This window comes from Malaclemys terrapin, chromosome 20 (genome assembly GCF_027887155.1).
Source record: "Malaclemys terrapin pileata isolate rMalTer1 chromosome 20, rMalTer1.hap1, whole genome shotgun sequence".
Classification (NCBI taxonomy): domain Eukaryota; kingdom Metazoa; phylum Chordata; order Testudines; family Emydidae; genus Malaclemys; species Malaclemys terrapin.
This window is the reverse complement of record NC_071524.1, coordinates 4,970,271-4,988,709: the sequence shown is the minus strand read 5'-3', so window position 1 is coordinate 4,988,709 and position 18,439 is coordinate 4,970,271. Positions and strand designations below refer to the sequence as shown.

Below are 18,439 nucleotides of genomic sequence, written 5' to 3'. Positions count from 1 at the left end.
GAAAATTTAGCATTTATTTGTCATAAACCAAGAAGCTGATTCACTAACCTGTCACATCCAGTTCAACAACTATCTCATCATACCAGCTCCCAGAATCCAGGCTGCAGACATACTGTGCTTTGTCAGAGACCTGGACATGCTTGAGTTTCAGCAGGAAGTTCCCCCAAGTCATTTCAGTGACTGACAGCTCCGTTCGGCCCTGATGTCTCTCGCCTTGGGTTTCTGTCTGGATTCCTTCATTATAGGAGACCTCACGGATTAATACTGACGGTGTAAACAGCTTCCACTGCACTTTGAAGCTTCCAGTTAACTTAGTGACTGAGAGCTGGCATGGAAGGATAACATCTGCTCCAATGACTCCAATAACAGGGTTGCTAGGAAGGATTCTATAGGGAGCTGTCAGGAGAGAGCAATACACATGTTCTTGGCGTCAGATAGTTGCCTATAAAATGCCCCTAGGGGTACACTTCCCACTCTTCACTGTAGAGAATTCTCTATGAAGGTTGAAATACATAAACATGTGGAGAAAAACAACCTATGTTAAAAGAATGCTCAGGGTACAAAGTCAAGCATGCAAAAGTTAGGAAATACAAAAATTGCCTGTAAGCGTATATTTGGGTAAGACTGGAAATACTCATGAATCTTGTGGGTGATGTGGCTGATCTCTTGGGACTGGCAGAACTTTATATATGGGGAACAAGATTGAAAGTAATTCTCATCATATTTCATGTGGCTCTCTGGGAGGAAGCCCAGGAGAGCTGTGCTTTAGTTTCTTGATAACCAGTAAGATGTTGTAGAAGCTTGGTGAATCTAATTATTAGAATAAACCACCAGTTTTGGGAATTGTCTACCCCATAATTTTCAGTTTGCCCTGATTGAGCATGGCCGCTCCAGGCACCACAGTCACATAGACCAGAAGGAACTATCATGATGACTTAGTCTGATGTCCTGCACATCACAGACCCAGAGAACTTCATCCACCCACTCCTGAAATACACCCCTAATCTCTGGCTGAGTTACTGAAGTCCTCAGATCATAGTTTAAAGACTTCAAGTTACAGAGAAGCCAGCATTTACACTAGTTTAAACCTGCAAGTGACCCATGCCCCAGGCTGCAAAGGAAGATGAAAACTCCCCTAGGGTCTCTGCCAATCAGACCCGGGGAAAAATTCCTTCCCAATCCCAAATATGGCAATCAATTAGACCCTGAACATGTGGGCAAGACCCGCCAGGCAGATATCTAGGAAAGAATTATCTGCAGTAACTCAGAGCCCACACTATCTAGTGTTCCATCACTGCCGTTGGAGACATTTGCTGCTAGCAGTCACAGATTGGCTACATGCCATTGTAGGCAGTCTCATCACACCATCCACTCCATAAACTTATCAAGCTCAGTTTTTCAGAGATCGTTATGTACACACGTGTTAATAATTACAGCATTCTAATAATGTGTTGTAAGATAGGTTGTATGTTAAAGGACTGGCAAAGGAAACAGAAAAGGAAACTAGTATTGGAACATGCCAACTCATTCCATCAAGTATAATAAGCAACACCCTCAAAAATATCATATTTCCAAAAGTTTTGACTGGAACAATTCAATACCAATTACCTAAATTAAAAAGGTTTCAGATATATCTCCTCAATATATGTTCCACTCTATATGCATCCAAAGAAGTGGGCAGTAGCCCACGAAAGCTTATGCTCTAATAAATTTGTTAGTCTCTAAGGTGCCACAAGTACTCCTGTTCTTTTTGCTAAATTAAAAAGAGCACCTAAAAATGCACATGCAAAGATAGCAAAAGGGCAAAGGTTATTTTTAATGGATTGTATTGTGTTGGAGGACATAGATGAGAGGAAGTTAATGAGTACAAAAAATACATGAAACATTATGGTATATGTGCGTTTGTTGGGAAAAATAGAAAGAAGGTGACATGAAGACATGAAATGAAAATAATGGAGATAGCAAAAAATATGTACATAGAAGCTTGGGAATGTGTATTGTACGGGTTACGGTGATCGGAGGGAAGCTAATGAAAATGTAATGTGAAAAGGTATAAGAAACCAAGTTAACAATGGCTGAAGTCCAAGAAATACCAGATGGAAAACTGAAGGAACCAGGCCAGAGACTGAGAAGACCATTATGAAGTGCAGGCAAGTTTCCCAGTACCATAAGAGCTTGGTAATATGGGGCCCTACCACTTGTCTGTTTATTGTCTGCCATAAATATATGTTCAGCAACTACAAGTGACAATAATCCTGTCTGGAAAATTATCAATAAAGGCAAAATTGATTAAGCCTATATTGGGTGCACTTGTAACTCCGTTTCAACACCAGCTCCTGGTGCTGTTGATTCCCACATGCTTTCTGCTCATCAGGACAATAAAGTTACACCTAACGGTTGCTTTTTTCAGAGTCTGATTCAAGCAAAAATGTTTTCAAGTTGCAATGATTATGTATTTGCATAATTAAGGAACATTTTCCTTCATCCCTTCCAACATCAATTTCCCATTTCTAAAAAGAATAAGCATTATTTATGAGGCTTGATTCTCCCCTCACTGACACCCATGTAAATCAGGAATAACTCCACTGAAGACAGTAGGGTAATACCGAAATAAAATAGACAAAAACAGGAGAAGACTCAGACTAATCTTTCTCTCTGATTTCTGTTCGTACTTTTCACAACCAGGAGAGGATTCATCTTCCACAGTTGTTGAACGTTTTCCCACAGCCAATGAACAGCTCTGTGTAAGCTCAAAAGCTCATCTCTCTCACCAACTGAAGATGGTCCAGTAAAAGATATTACCTCACCCACCTTGTCTCTCTAATATCCGGCAACCTACATGGCTACAATTCCATTGCCTACAACAATTAAACAATAGACAATGAAATTGTCTTAAAAATACAGGACAGATTCTGGACACATTTATTGTGCCAACCCTCCAAGCATGGAGTGATTGCATGATTTAGTATATTGGTTAAATATAAAAATCCCAGATGGGTGAATAAAGCCATTCAATTATCAGTATTAAGTTATTTCAAAACACTCCTTTGATGAGAAACAACCACTCTTCTTCACAATGCTTAGTCTCTCCAGCTGAGAGAAAAGTCTTAAATTCCGTGCAATGGAGACACAACACACTTGAAAGCAAAATCACTATTACCTACCAATGGCTGTAATTCTCCATAATGCAGATTTAGACCAGGAAAGATCCATTTTTCATTTTCTTGCCTAGACAACAGGTTCCAGTGATACACCCATCACACCCTCTGTACAACATGTGACTCTGGGGAACCTTTGAGCCTTTTGGGATATCAGTTATAGCAGGCTGGCGAATTTACTATCATATTCTCATATGCATACAGCTATCTATTAACCAGATATCGGCACATTTGAAAACATTTTTTTCTGAAGGAGATCCAGATAGACTTGATGTCATCTGCATCAGTGACATGCTAGGGTGTGTTAAAATTGGGATCTGCTTCTACACACAAACATAATTCCAAATATTGATGATAAATTCTAGTGATAATAACAACAGTATAATGCAGGCATCTTAACTGTTCTTTATTTAAGACTGTCATGGTGGTTCTTTATTTAATGCCTTGTTTGTTTCTTTGTTTTTGCCTTTCTCTGCAGGATGGGTTGACTGCTGACATCATTTGGGCAACTCACCTCATCAATTCCCTGCCATTGTAGGGGGTTTAGGCACTGTTCGCCCCTCAATCTCTCCTTGTCTCACCGGAGACACACAATAATTTAGTCTCCTGAGGACTGAAATGCTTTAACCGAAGTTGGTGGGCTGAGAACAGGAGTAACTGGCTGCAATGTGATGGCCTCTGTCACATGAGGCCAGGCTAGATGATCTAATGATTCCTTCTGGCGTTAAGTTCAATGAAACTATGAAATCTACCAAAAAAGCAGGGGTCCCCTGTATCTAGTGTATTGTGCTTAAAATTACAGCCCACAAACTGTGTGTAAAGACTGGATTTTTTGAGGCTTTTCAAGAAGATATATAAATTCAATTAAGTGGAACTTAATTAAACATGAACCATTGGAGATTTGGTGTATTTATTTGTAGATGATAATGTTTATGGAGCCTTTCTAGGCAGAGAGCCACAGTCCCCAAAGTTCCAAACTGTAAAATTTTGGCTAGGATTCAGTTGATTACAGTAATTTGTAATGAAGTTACTAACAATTGCTATATCTCAACAATCTGATTATACCCAGCTACATCAATAGCACAGGTCATGCTGTAAGTCTGTTGTTGCATACTTGCAGCCAGTGAAGAGTGACTGTGATGGAGGGCATGCAGGGGAAAAAAAAAATTACATTCCTCATTGTGAAAAAAAAGCCTTTTGAATTTTTTGGTTGAAAATCAGGAAAAGATATTCAACAAAGCAGGGGACGGAACAGAAGTGTCACACCTTATCTAGCAGGCTGCAGAGGCCTCTGTGTGACTTTCTCGGATTTTTATTTCCACATCCCTTCTGTAGGGGGGGTCCAAAACTGGATGCAGTACTCCAGGTGTGGCCTCACCAGCGTCGAATGTGGGGAATAATCACTTCCCTCGATCTGTTGGCAATGCTCCTACTAATATAGCCCAATATGTCGTTAGCCTTCTTGGCAATGAGGGCGCATTGCTGACTCATATCCAGCTTCTCGTTCACCGTAATTCCCAGGTCCTTTTCTGCAGAACTGCCGCTTAGCCAGTAGAACCAAAGCGAGTAAATGTTTCCCATCAGAGAATTACACACAAGTGCAGATTTTACAGAGGTATTGAGCAATGTCATAAAAAGTATATCAGAATGGTAACAGAAAAGAATCATTCCTTGAAGTCTAGCCAGATAAATGTTAAAGAGAAAGCAGATAGCAGAGAACACCCTGTAACATCCATGATCTTAAAGCTTCAATTCAATATAAGGAAAAACCAAACGCTCACTGGACATTATCAGTTTAGCTGCCACACACTGGAGCTAAGACAGAAGACACATATTGTTGGTAGACAGGGGTTTTATTAGAAACTCACTTGTCTTCATGAGCACATGACCATTCCTGTTTAACTCTTAAGAATTAGCAACTAAAACAATTTCTACTTTCTCTTTCTTTTTAGGCAGTGTTATTTTCATGGCATACACACAGAGAAGTTAGATGAAAAACATATTTTTTTTTTCTGGAAGGTTACAACTCAACACTACTTTATTGCTTAGCTCAGAGCCCAAACAATAGTAACCAAAACAGAGAGAGAGAGAGAGAGAGAAAGAGAGAGAGAGAGAGAGAGAGAGAAGGCAGGCTGCTCCCTAAGGCATAGATGCACAACTCACCCAGCTTTCTACCAGAAGGCTCTTCTGTAGACAGCCTGAATCAGCATGGTCACATAACTTCCTTTAGCAACCGCTACCCTCTGAAGTGAGTTTTATTTCTCCAAAAAAAAAAAAAAAAAAAAAAAAAAAAATAGATCTAATATTTCCTTTCTCAGAGGGTTAGGGACTCTGATGGGCTGGATTGCCAGCAGATTCTGATCTCTAGTGCTGTTGCTGGGACTGAAAAATGGGAAATATAAGAATTTCTCAGTAAACTCTACATAGATCGTTACAATGGGGAACATGCCCCTGCATCATAAAATGAGATTCTTCCCTCTTCCCAGTCCAGAAACACGCTGCACATGGTGAAAACTTCATTTACATCTTAGTGTTTTCTATGTTTGAAAAAAAATCTTGCCCTGGGATCTCTTCAGAGACCAATATCCCTCCTCAGGGAGTTTTTCTGGCCTCTCTCTTTTCACTTTCTCCCTCACAGTGTGACTCAGCACCCCCAGGTCCCAGTCCAGTTTGTCCCCTCCCCATCAACCTCCCAGTATTCTCTCCCAGCCATAGGTGCCGACTTTCATTTTTCCCCAGGGGTACTTCACCCCTGCTCCGCCCTGAGGTCTCACCCTTGTTCTACCCCTCCCCCAAAGCCCTGCCATCACTCTGTCAATTCCTGCCCCCATTCCACCCTCTCCCCGAAGCCCCCGCCCGCTGTTCACTACTCTCCGCCCTCTTCCATGCCCTGCCGCATGCTGCCAAACAGCTGTTTGGTGCCACCCTTGCTCAGCTGTTTGGTGGCGCCCCTGATTAGCTGATTGGGGGCATCGCCAAAGAGCTGATCAGCCGCACCTCAAAACAGCTGTGGCTAGTGGGTGCTGAGCACCCGCTATTTTTTTCCATTGGTGCTTGAGCCCCAGAGCACCCATGGAATCGGCACCTATACTGCCAGCAACAAGCTCCTCTCTCCCCACCACCTGCTCAAGAGATGCAGGTTCATGCCAGACTCTTTTCCCATCCTCAGACACTTTGAGTTCTGGGTGTTTGCAACCTGGATCCAGAGTGATGGGAACTTGGAAGAGAAACTGGAATAGTCCCTTGGTTAGTAAGGAGTTAATCGGTGCCACTCAGTGTAAGGAGAAGAGACAGGGAATAAACCAGGAGATAACTGAATTTTGAAATGATAAATTCATGTAAACATTAACATAAGCGGTAGCGTTATGACAGTAATTTACACACTCTGGAGGCAAAGTCCAGTCCTGGGGCATGGGATGTTCTTCCCCATCTTACACTCCAGTACCAGAATGAGGCAGCAGGGGCTCTGGCTAAGGTCCCTGCTGCTGTGTCTTTGCTCTAAGGGAGGAACAGCTGCTGCCTTGGGGTCAGGAGGAAGCAATTTCTGGACGTGAGATACAAGCTGCTCCTTTGTGAGCAGCAATAAGCAGCAATATGGAACAGATGGGCTGCACTTCGCCCAGAACTGTCCTGTCTTGCTGTAGCTGGTGGCTCCTGGACATGCTCCTCAGCTGCTTCCACCCCAGAGACCCTCAACAAAGATCTAGAACCTATCCTGAAAGATGATCCCTCACTCTCACAGATCTTGGGAGTCAGATCTGTCCTCGCTTACAAACAGCCCCCAAACCTGAAGCAAATACTCACCAGCTACCACACACACCACAGAACAAAAACACTAACCCAGGAACCTATCCTTGCAACAAAGCCTGATGCCAACTCTGTCCACATATCTATTCACGTGACATTATCATAAGACCTAATCACATCAGCCACACCATCAGGGCTCATTCACCTGCACATCTACCAGATGTGCATTAGCCAATTTATAGTCAATTGTCTGCATTGAAATCCCCTGCTTCACTCAGCCCTTTAAATTGCATCCAGCCAAAAGTGAGTGCTGGAGTCTGTTTATTGTAGTTGTAGTCTCAAGCACTTTATGTAAGTGACTCTACTTGTATCATAAACACAGGCACCATAAAGAAGTTTTGAGTTTGTATCTTAAACATCATCAATGTACAAAAGAATGAAAACGTGATCATGCATATTGTGTTCTAGAGCTGATCAAAAAGCTATTGATGAATAAATTATTTGCTGAATATTATTTGTCCATTTAGGAAAGTGAGTGATAAATGACAAAGTCACAGTCACAAATAAAACTACCCAGACTTATCAGATATATTACCTATTGTGACTCTATTAGCCAGCTCTCTTATATACTGTTATTAGAATCATAGAATATCAGTGTCGGAAGGGACCTCAGGAGGTCATCTAGTCTAATGTGCTGCTCAAAGCAGGATCAATCCTCAGACAGATTTTTACCCCAAAACCCTAAATGGCTCCCTCAAGGAGGGAACTCACAACCCTAGGCTTAGCAGGCCCAGGCTCAAACCACTGAGCTATCCCCCCATGCCTCACAGTTGAGGCCTGTCTCACAATTATTGGGTGATAGGGAAGTATAGGGTTGAATGTGTTCACTTGTATGATTGTTGTATCTCTCTGAGCACTGATGCAAAAACTAAATGAGCCAAATTCATCCCATGTGTAGTTCCAACGACTTCAGTAGAGTTAACACACATATAACCTCTTTTAAAAATAGCACCAATTATGATAATCTCAGTATTATGTATCAGAGGGGTAGCCGTGTTAGTCTGGATCTACAAAAGCAGCAAAGAGTCAGGTGGCACCTTATAGACTAACAGACGTATTGGAGCATGAGCTTTCGTGGGTGAATACCCACTTCGTCGGATGCATGTAGTGGAAGTTTCCAAAGGCAGGTATAAATATGCAAGCAGGAATCAGGCTAAAGATAACGAGGTTAATTCAATCAGGGAGGATGAGGCCCTCATTTAGCAATTTAGCACCTCAAGAAAAAAGAAAAAAAATATGTTGCCGTTCATTTTTTAGAAAGCAGCTTTTATCTCATTCATGGCAGAGCTGTGTCTGTCTACCCTGAGCATTTTATTTACCTGATTAATTTATCCTTGTTTCTGAATCTAAAAAAAATAGCAAATCAAAAATAAAAACGAATGCAGATTACTGGGGTAATGATTGGCTTTTGTTTAGGGAGTTCATAGATTCATACAGTCCAAGGCCAAAAGGGACCTTTTTGATTATGCAGTTTAACTTCTTGAACAACACAGGCCTTAGAACTTTCCCAGAATAATTCCTGGGTTCCCAGTTATGAAATGGGTTATAGTAGTTTACTCCAAGGTTAAACCTGCATCCAGTCCTTGTAAAATAGGAATGAAAATAGCTTCTAAAATAATAACCTAGGAAATTTAAAAACAAAGATCTTAAGGTCTCTATAAAAGTCCAGGAACATTTCACATGGAAACGCTCTGTCTTCAATTTGCTGTATTTAATCTTGCAACTATAAACTCACATAACAACTTGATTGAGCCTGTTAACCAGATAGTTCTTCTGGAGGTGCACTTACACATGCACAAGGCTAATGATTAACTATAAGAGTTTTTGCATTTTCACCTAGGGTGCTCAGCACCAGTTTTTTCCAAAATAAATCGTATTTAAATATCAGTGTAGAATCTCAGGCAGAACATATTTGGTACGTGCTATGGCATTTATTAAATAAACATTATACTTTACAGGTATATTTCTAATTTGGTTTCAAATCATTTGGTTTCAAAACAAATTATTCATATTGCATGGGCCAAATTCTGCTCTCCATAACACTGGTGTAAATCCAGTGTAAATTCACTGATTTAATACATGAGCACAATACAATGATTTTCACTATATTTGAATTTTTGGATAGTTCACTGTGTGTTTATGTAGAACTGAGGGCAGGCCTTGTTATAGAGCTGGTTAGAAAATATTTCTAATTTCCAATGAATTTTGTTGAAAAATTTCAGGGAAAAGTTTGTATGAATACTGTAAATTTTCCACAGAAAGTAAAAGAAAAAAAAAGAAAAAATATTGTTTAGTCAAAAACCCATTTTTCTGAAGAATAGTCAGTAAAAAATGTTTTACACAATCAACCTGTGTGGCCCTTGTTGGAAAATGCAGCATTCCCAGGCTTTCAGAAACAGCTCACATACAAACTTGGATATCAGAATAGATTTCATTGACCGAGGAGTATGTCTAGGACCAAGGGTATATCTCTGCCAGCAGTGACAGAGGATATTTTAAGTCAGTCTGGACAGTCTGTCTACACATCTGGGGAAGAGAAGCAGGATTTTTCCGAAGTGTTGCTATGGAAATTACCCTGGGTCTGATCCTGAGACGTGACTTCATCTCCTCGCTCTGTTGACAAACATTTTTGTTCTTTCTCCACAACATCTCAAAAGTCCACCACTCCCTGCCTAACCCTATCAGTAAAAAGCTTCTCCAAACTTTCATCAGCTCATGCTTCAGCATCTCCCACAACCTCCTCCTCTCCGACCTCACCAACTTACACCTCACATCTCTCATTTCTTTTAAACCACAAGAGGTGAAATCAGGCTCCTCTCCTGCCTTGGGTCTTACTGCCTCACTTGTCAGTCACTTTCTTGTATCCCTCCATTGACATCTTCTTACTCTGCACATCAGAATTAAGTTTTTCATCAAGGCTCTGCACAGTGCAACTACATGTCCGCCTTCACCTCTCACTGTTTCTCCCCTTGATCTCCCATGACACTGACCCTACCACTCTTGGTTTATCTTTCTGCCCATCTCATCTTTATGCCTGCCTCCATACCCCCCCATATTGCTAGCACTTCCTCTTGTTCTTCAGCGTGTAGTCAAAGAATATTTTTCTCTTATTATTATTTTGTCCCCAATCCAGAAAAGCACTTAAACACAGGCAGCGATTTAAGCATGTTCTCCCTTTTACATCAATGGACCTGTTAACATCCTCAGACTTGTGCATGTGCTTATGTACTTTCCTGGACTCTTTAATTGTATACTGTTCTTCACAGGGACCACATCTTCCTAAGCATTTGCACAGCACTGAGCTCTTAGTTAATGCATGGGGAATCAGTTTCAATTCAAATATTAATCTTCTGAAAGAAAATATCATCCTGGAAGGATTCTTTCCCTTTGGAGATTGCAGAAGAGCTCGGAGCTATGCTGGTAAACTGAAGTGGATTCAGTCAATCTATTTTCTATAAATTTTAGAGATATTTTTTTGGGGAAGATTAATATGTGAAATGAAAATCATTCCTTGTGCAGTAACTGGATGTATTTAGAAATAAGTGTGGATATGAATATATTTTATATCTTTCAATCCATCTGTACCTTCAATTCTATTCTATTTACCTGTTTTGTGTAACAATACTTATTCCTTAAGCATTAACTATGGAATCAATGTTATCAAACACTTAGGAAGACGTGGTTCCTATTGAGAACAGTTTACAGTTGAAGACCCCAGTCCAGCAAAATATTTAAGCACACGCATAACTCTAAGCATGTGAATAGGCCCATTGAAGTAAATGGCAATACTCACTCCAAAATTATAAAAAAACATAAAAATGGCCATACTGGGTCAGAGGAATGGTCCAACTATCTCAATATCCTGTCTTCTGACAGTGGCCAATGCCAGATGCTTCAGAGAGAATGAACAGAACAGGTCAATTATCAAGTGATCCATCCCGTGACATCCAGTCACAGTTTCTGTCAGTCAGAGGCTTTGGGACACCCAGAGCATGGGGTTCTATCCCCGATCATCTTGGCTAATAGCCACTGATGGACCTATCCTCTCTTCTTTTTTGAGCCCTGTTACACTTTTAGCCTTCACAACATCCCTTGGCAATGAGTTCCACAGGATGACTGTGTGTTGTATGGAAGAAGTACTTCCTTTTGTTCCGTTTAAACCTTCTGCCTATTAATTTCATTGGGTGACCCCTGGTTCATGTGTTATGTGAAGGGGTAAATAACACTTCCTTATTCACTATCGGCACACCATTAATGATTTTATAGACCTCTATCATATCCCCCCTTAGACACCTCTTTTCCAAGCTGAAAAGTCCCAGTCCTTTAAATCTTTCCTCTTATGGAAACTGTTCCATCCCCCATTAATGTTTGTTGCCCTTCTCTGACTTTTTCCCTTCCTAATGTACCTTTTTTGAGATGGGATGACCAGAACTGCACACAATATTTAAGGTGTGCGCATACCATGGATTTAAATAGTGGCCTTATAATATTTTCTATCTTACTATCTGTTCCTTTCCTAATGGTTCCATTCTGTTCAATTATTTTGACTGTCACTGCACATTGAATTGCTGGTTTCAGAGAACATTCCACAATGACTCCAAGATCTCTTTCTTGAGTGGTAACAGCTAATTTAGACCCCATCATTATGTATGTATAGTTGTTATTATGTTTTTTAATGTTCAATATTTTTCACTTCTCAACATTGAATTTCATCTGCCTGTGTCTAAGTGATTTCCTTGTCTTGGGCCTAGATAGATAGAGAAAACAATATTCAGCGACAGTCTACTGTGGATGAGTCCTTGCTGGCTTAGGCTCCAACTCCAGGGTTGCTCCATTACCCAAGCCCCCACGGAAAATAAATTGGGGGTGCTCAGCACCCACCAGCCCCATTGTTTTCATGGGCCCCATGGCTGGCCACCAATCAGCTGTTTGGTGGGCCCCAGGGCTGGTCACAGATCAGCTGTTTGGTGGGCCGCGGGGCTGGTAGTGGATCAGCTGTTTGGCAGGCTCTGGGGTTGGCTGCGGATCAGCGGTTCAGTGGCCCCCAGGCCTGGCCCTGAATCAGCCAGTGGCTGGCGGGAGGAGCTCAGGGGAGGGAGGGACCAAGAGGAGTGAGCCGCGCGTGGGCAGGGTGGGCTCAGGGGAGTGGACAGGGCAGGGGTGGAAGAGGCAGAGTGAGGGTGGAGCCTTGGAGCAGAGCAGGGGTGGAGCAACCATAGGGAAAAACAAAATTCAGCCCCTGTGCTTGCTGGTGATTATGTCAGATAATATAACAGTTTGTGTGAACATATGTTTTCTTTTTTTTGCAGATTGGCACACACCAGCATTTTGCTGAAGGAGTTTTACATAAGAAGAAATTTGCAAGAAATCACATCTTGTCTTCATTCCTCCTGAAGAGAAGAGGGAGCTTCAGGAATATGGGGAAGCATGAAAGAAGCCATAAAGAGAAGAGAGGGAGAAGGATAAACAGGGAGTGTTGGGGTGGGAGTCACCGTGGAGTAAGGGGGGGGGAATAGTGGGACATGAAGGCAGGATGTAGTGGAACTGTGCAGAGCCATGAAGATGTGGATGAAAAGCATGATCCTGTTGTGCAGGGTGAGAGGAAGACAATGGAAGGATTAAAGAAGGTGACTGAGAGGTAGGGCCATATGACTCAGGGCAGTTGAGGAATGGACAATGTGGGCATTTTAAAAATATATTTCTGAATACTACTTGTGCCTCAGTTTCCCACATATTTTGAATTGCTACCCAGTGCGGGGGGGGGATGCCACCTGATGTGTCAAGACTACTTCTACCCCTGCCTTCCCTGCCAGCTCAGGACTCCAGCACCCTGTCTTGCTGAGCCAGATACTCCCATCTGCTCCAACACAAACCCAGGGTCGGAATTACCTGCTCCAAAGCTGCAGGTTTACCTGAAAACAGCTCACAGAAGTGTGCTTGTCTTTAACACTCAGATGCCCAACTTCCAATGGGGTCTAAACCCAAATAAATCCGTTTTTACCCTGTATAAAGCTTATGCAGGGTAAACTCATAAATTGTTCGCCCTCTATAACACTGATAGAGAGATATGCACAGTTGTTTGCTCCCCCAGGTATTAATACATACTCTGAGTTAATTAGTAAGTAAAAAGTGATTTTATTAAATAGAGAAAGTAGGATTTAAGTGGTTCCAAGTAGTAACAGACAGAACAAAGTAAGTCACCAAGCAAAATAAAATAAAATGCGCAAATCTATGTCTAATCAAACTAAATACAGATAAGTTCCTCACCAGTTCCAGAATGCTCCCTTTTACAGACTAATCTCCTTTTAGCCTGGGTCAAGCAATCACTCACACCCCCTGTAGTTACTGTCCTTTGTTCTAGTTTCCTTCAAATATCCTGGTGGGGGGGTGAAGAGGCTCGTTCTTTAGCCAGCTGAAGACAAAATGGAGGGGTCTCCCAGGGGTTTAAATAGACTTTCTCTTATGGGTGGAGAAGCCCTCCTCACCCTGTGTAGAATCCAGTCACAAAATGGAGATTTGGAATCACACGGGCAAGTCACATGCCCATGCATGACTCAGGACTTGCAGGTAGCAACCATTACCCACATGCTACCTTGAACGTCCTCAGGTAGACTTCTTATGTGGACTGGAGTCTTCAAAGCTCTTTTGTCTGTTAAGTGCTTCCTGATTGAGCACTTAATTTGCATATTCCTTTCCCAAGAAGTGACCAAATGTTCTAACTAAGGCTACTTAGAAATCAAGCAATTATACAGCCAATGGTCATAACCTTGAACACATAAATGGTGCCTGCATGCAACTAGGATGAACATAACCAGTAGATCATAACCTTTACATAGATATGTTACATGGCATCTGTAGCAAAACCCTCTTCCAGCTATATCATACATACATTTATAAGCACCCCCCCCCCATAAAGCCTTATGGGGTAGACTGTCACAAGGAGTATGTTTGTTTTCTGGCAGATGAAATAACTGTGTCTGAGTGGAATGAATAGAGTTGTTAAGAAACTGGTTGAACCTGACCCAGATCAGCAGGGGTCCAGAGAAACAATGCAAGCTACAATGACTCATCAGTTGGCACTCAACAGCAACTCCAGCTGGGGGCAGGGGGAGCTGTGAACTCACTGTGGCCCTGCTTGGAGAAAAAAGGACTGAGCCATGACCAGGAAAGGACAAAGAGTTGGTGTCTGGGGACTCTCTACTGGGACTTACTATGGAAAACACAGAGAGAGAGAGAGAGAGAGATGGGAACTGAAAATGGAGTTCCTTACAGGTTGGCTGGTGAACTGTGGCTTGACCAGAATGGACGATGCTTTAATTATTATTTCTGTGTGCTAACCTAAGGACTTCCAATGCTGTGTTGCAGCTGACTAATAAATCCTGAACTGTTTTGAAAAGGCAGCTTGGGTGTCACTGAAAATACTTGCTAAGTTGCATGGGTGCATGAAGAGTGTGCAAATCTCTACCAGGAATCTATCATAGTCGGGCATGTTGGGCACAGCTCATGGTGTGAAGCAGGAGCACTGGAAGCCAGAGGCTCAGTTTGGGAGGCATTGAGGCTGTGTGGCCTACCCTGAAGTGAAGAGTGGGACCCCTAAGAGCTCTGTCATGCAGAAAAGGTCCCTTCAAGATACTGTTTAGAACCAAGGTGATGGCACCGATCCTGTGGATCCATGACAAGGAAAATGCCTTTAGCGGCTCTAATTAAAATGAAAGTTGGGATTTGAGGTGCAAGCTGGGGAGGTGAGAGAGGAGGAGGTTGTGGGAAATGTGGAAGCATGAGATGACCAAGGACTGGAGAAGCATTTTAGTCATAGGGATAGGAATGGACAGGTGAATTTCTGACTTGTTGTGGTGAAAGAACAGACAAGCTTTGTCAACAGAAAGAGATGAACATAACACCAAGATTGTGAGTCAGGGCACCAGTGTTAATACCAGGAATGGAGAAAGGAAGGAGAATGACAGACTCAGGAGGAACAATGAGGAGGTCAGTATTAGTGATATGGAGTTTAAGTTGGCAGCAGGACAGATAGGTCCTGAGAGGAGGTTCTCCAGAGCTCTCCAGGCACAGCAGGGGACCAAGCCGTACCATCGTAAGTGACTGGGTTGTTGCCACTCCCCGTCATGGTGGGAGCTCTGGCATGGACCATGACTCCAAAAGATCAGGCCTGAGGTAAACCTCTTCTTTAAAGAGACATAAAGCAATTCTGGAATAGAGCTTCCACTCCAGCTTTAACTCACCCACTGAGCCCAGTTTTTAAAGAACTTGTGATATGTAACATTACCCAAGAATCTCACATACCTCTGGGCAGTTGTGATGGCCTTAGGATGGGGCAGATCACTGTGTGATTTTCCCTTCAGTACATTTGTGTGTGTTTGTGTTATACAGAACATAGGGTTTGGTACTGGCAAGATGCTGAACACACTGACCCAATCCAATGAAACAGTTGCTGTCAGTTCAGCTATTCATGTTCTTCAGAGCGCTGCAGGGCCAGAGAGCTCAGCAGCTCTCAGGATCGGACCCATAGTAGTTTTCAAAATGACTTTTCCATAGCAACACTTAAGAAGAATACTGCTTCTCTTCACCAGAGGATCTCTGAGGTGGAAGCAGCTGAGTAGCACGTCCAGGAGCCACCAGCTACAGCAAGACAGGACAGTTCTGAGTGTAGCGCAGCCCATATGTTCCACATTACTCCTTATCACTGCTCACAAAGGAGCAGCTTGTATCTCACTTCCAGAAATTGCTTCCTCCTGACCCCAAGGCAGTAGCTGTCCCTCCCTCAGAGCAAAGACACAGCAGCAGGGACCTTAGCCAGAGCCCCTGCTGCCTCATTCCGGTACTGGAGTGTAAGATCGGGAAGAACATCCCATGCCCCAGGACTGGACTTTGCCTCCAGAGTGTGTACGGTCATAGTGCTACTGCTTGTGTTAATGTTTACATGAATTTATCATTTCAAAATTCAGTTATCTCCTGGTTTATTCCCTGTCTCTTCTCCTTACACTGAGTGGCACCGATTAACTCCTTACTAACCACGGGACTATTCCAGTTTCTCTTCCAAGTTCCCATCACTCTGGATCTGGGTTGCAAACACACAGAACTCAAAGTGTCTGAGGATGGGAAAAGAGTCAGGTATGAACCTGCATCTCCTGAGCAGGTGGTGGGGAGGTAGGGGCTTGTTGCTGGCAGTATAGGTGCCGACTCCGTGGGTGCTCTGGGGCTCAAGCACCAATGGAAAAAAATAGCAGGTGCTCAGCACCCACTAGCCACAGCTGTTTTGAGGTGCGGCTGATCAGCTCTTTGATGATGCCACCAAACAGCTGAACAAGGGTGGCACCAAACAGCTGTTTGGCAGCTTGCGGCAGGGCGTGGAAGAGAGCAGAGAGTAGTAAACAGCGCGGGGGGGGGCTTTGAGGAGGGGGTGGAATGGGGGTGGGAAGAGACAGAGTGATGGCAGGGCTTTGGGGGAGGGGTAGAACAAGGGTGAGGCCTCAGGGCGGAGCAGGGGTGAAGTACCCCTGGGGAAAAATGAAAGTCGGCACCTATGGCTGGGAGAGAATACTGGGAGGTTGATGGGGAGGGGACAAACTGGACTGGGACCTGGGGGTGCTGAGTCACACTGTGAGGGAGAAAGTGAAAAGAGAGAGGCCAGAAAAACTCCCTGAGGAGGGATATTGGTCTCTGAAGAGATCCCAGGGCAAGACTTTTTTTTCAAACATAGAAAACACTAAGATTTAAACAAAGTTTTCACCATGTGCAGCGATTGGTGTGTTTCTGGACTGGAAAGAGGGAAGAATCTCATTTTATGATGCAGGGGCATGTTCCCCATTGTAACGATCTATGTAGAGTTTACTAAGAAATTCTTATATTTCCCATTTTTCAGTCCCAGCAACAGCACAAGAGATCAGAATCTGCTGGCAAACCACCCCATCAGAGTCCCTAACCCTTTGAAACCTCTGAGAAAGGAAATATTAGATCTCTCTCTATATATATATATATTTTTTTTTTTGAGAAATAAAACTCACTTCAGAGGGTAGCGGTTGCTAAAGGAAGTTATGTGACCATGCTGATTCGGGCTGTCTACAGAAGAGCCTTCTGGTAGAAAGCTGGGTGAGTTGTGCCTCTGTGCCTTAGGGAGCAGCCTGCCTTGTTTCTCTCTCTCTCTCTGTTTTGGTTACTATTGTTTGGGCTCTGAGCTAAGCAATAAATTAGTGTTGAGTTGTAACCTTCCAGAAAAAAAAATATGTTTTTCATCTAACTTCTCTGTGTGTATGCCATGAACATAACTCTACCCCAAAAGAAAGAGAAAGTAGAAATTATTTTAGTTGCTAATTCTTAATAGTTAAACAGGAATGGTCATGTGCTCATGAAGACAAGTGAATTTCTAATAAAACCCCTGTCTCCCAACAATATGTGTCTTGTGTCTTAGCTCTAGTGTATGGCAGCTAAACTGATAATGTACAGTGAGCATTTGGTTTTTCATTATATTGAATTGAAGCTTTAAGATCATGGATGTTACAGGGTGTTCTCTGCTGTCTGCTTTCTCTTTAACATGAATCTGGCTAGACTTCAAGGAATGATTCTTTTCTGTTACCATTTTGATATACGTTTTATGACATTGCTCAATACCTCTGTAAAATCTGCACTTGTGTGTAATTCTCTGATGGGAAACATTTACTCGCTTTGGTTCTACTGGCTAAGCGACAGTTCTGCGGAAAAGGACCTGGGAATTACAGTAGATGAGAAGCTGGAGATGAGCAATGTGCCCTCATTGCCAAGAAGGCTAATGGCATATTGGGCTGTATTGGTAGGAGCATTGCCAACAGATCAAGGGAAGTGATTATTCCCCTCTGTTCGGCACTGGTGAGGCCACACCAGGAGTACTGCATCCAGTTTTGGTCCCCCCCACTACAGAAAGGATGTGGACAAATTGGAGACAGTCCAGCAGAGGGCAACAAAAATGATTAGGGGAATGGGGCACATGATTTATGAGGAGAGGCTGAGGGAACTGGTGTTATTTAGTCTGCAGAAGAGAAGAGTGATGGGAGATTTGATAGCCACCTTCAACTACCTGAAGGGGGGTTCCACAGAGGATGGAGATAGGCTGTTCTCCGTGGTGACAGATGACAGAACAAGGAGCAATGGTCTAAAGTTGCAGTGCGGGAGGTCTAGGTTGGATATTAGGAAACACTATTTCACTAGTTAATACCACTTGAAATAATTCCAGACGGATTATTAAAAAAAATTCTAGTTTTAAAGTACATACTTGTAGACTCCTTTATACTGGCCTTTCAATTATAGTAAACTCCTACATGCCTTCTGTGTATCCAAACAAACTCTTCAGATTTTGGGTTATAATTCCCCTAATGGACAGATGTGGGGTGCAACTCCATATGAAAATATTATAGGATGCACTGCTAACTTTATGTGGCACAGATCCTTGAGGAAGCAATTATGCAGAGGAATTCCCTAACAGA

General features: G+C 42.7%; 1 protein-coding gene and 1 pseudogene across 1 annotated transcript in view; both read left to right on the top strand.

Moving 5' to 3' along the window:
* LOC128826342 (butyrophilin-like protein 2) overlaps positions 1-18,439 on the top strand; it is a 251,399-nt gene that overhangs the window by 173,853 nt on the left and 59,107 nt on the right. The window lies entirely within an intron of this gene.
* LOC128826343 (zinc-binding protein A33-like) lies at positions 14,967-16,927 on the top strand (annotated as a pseudogene).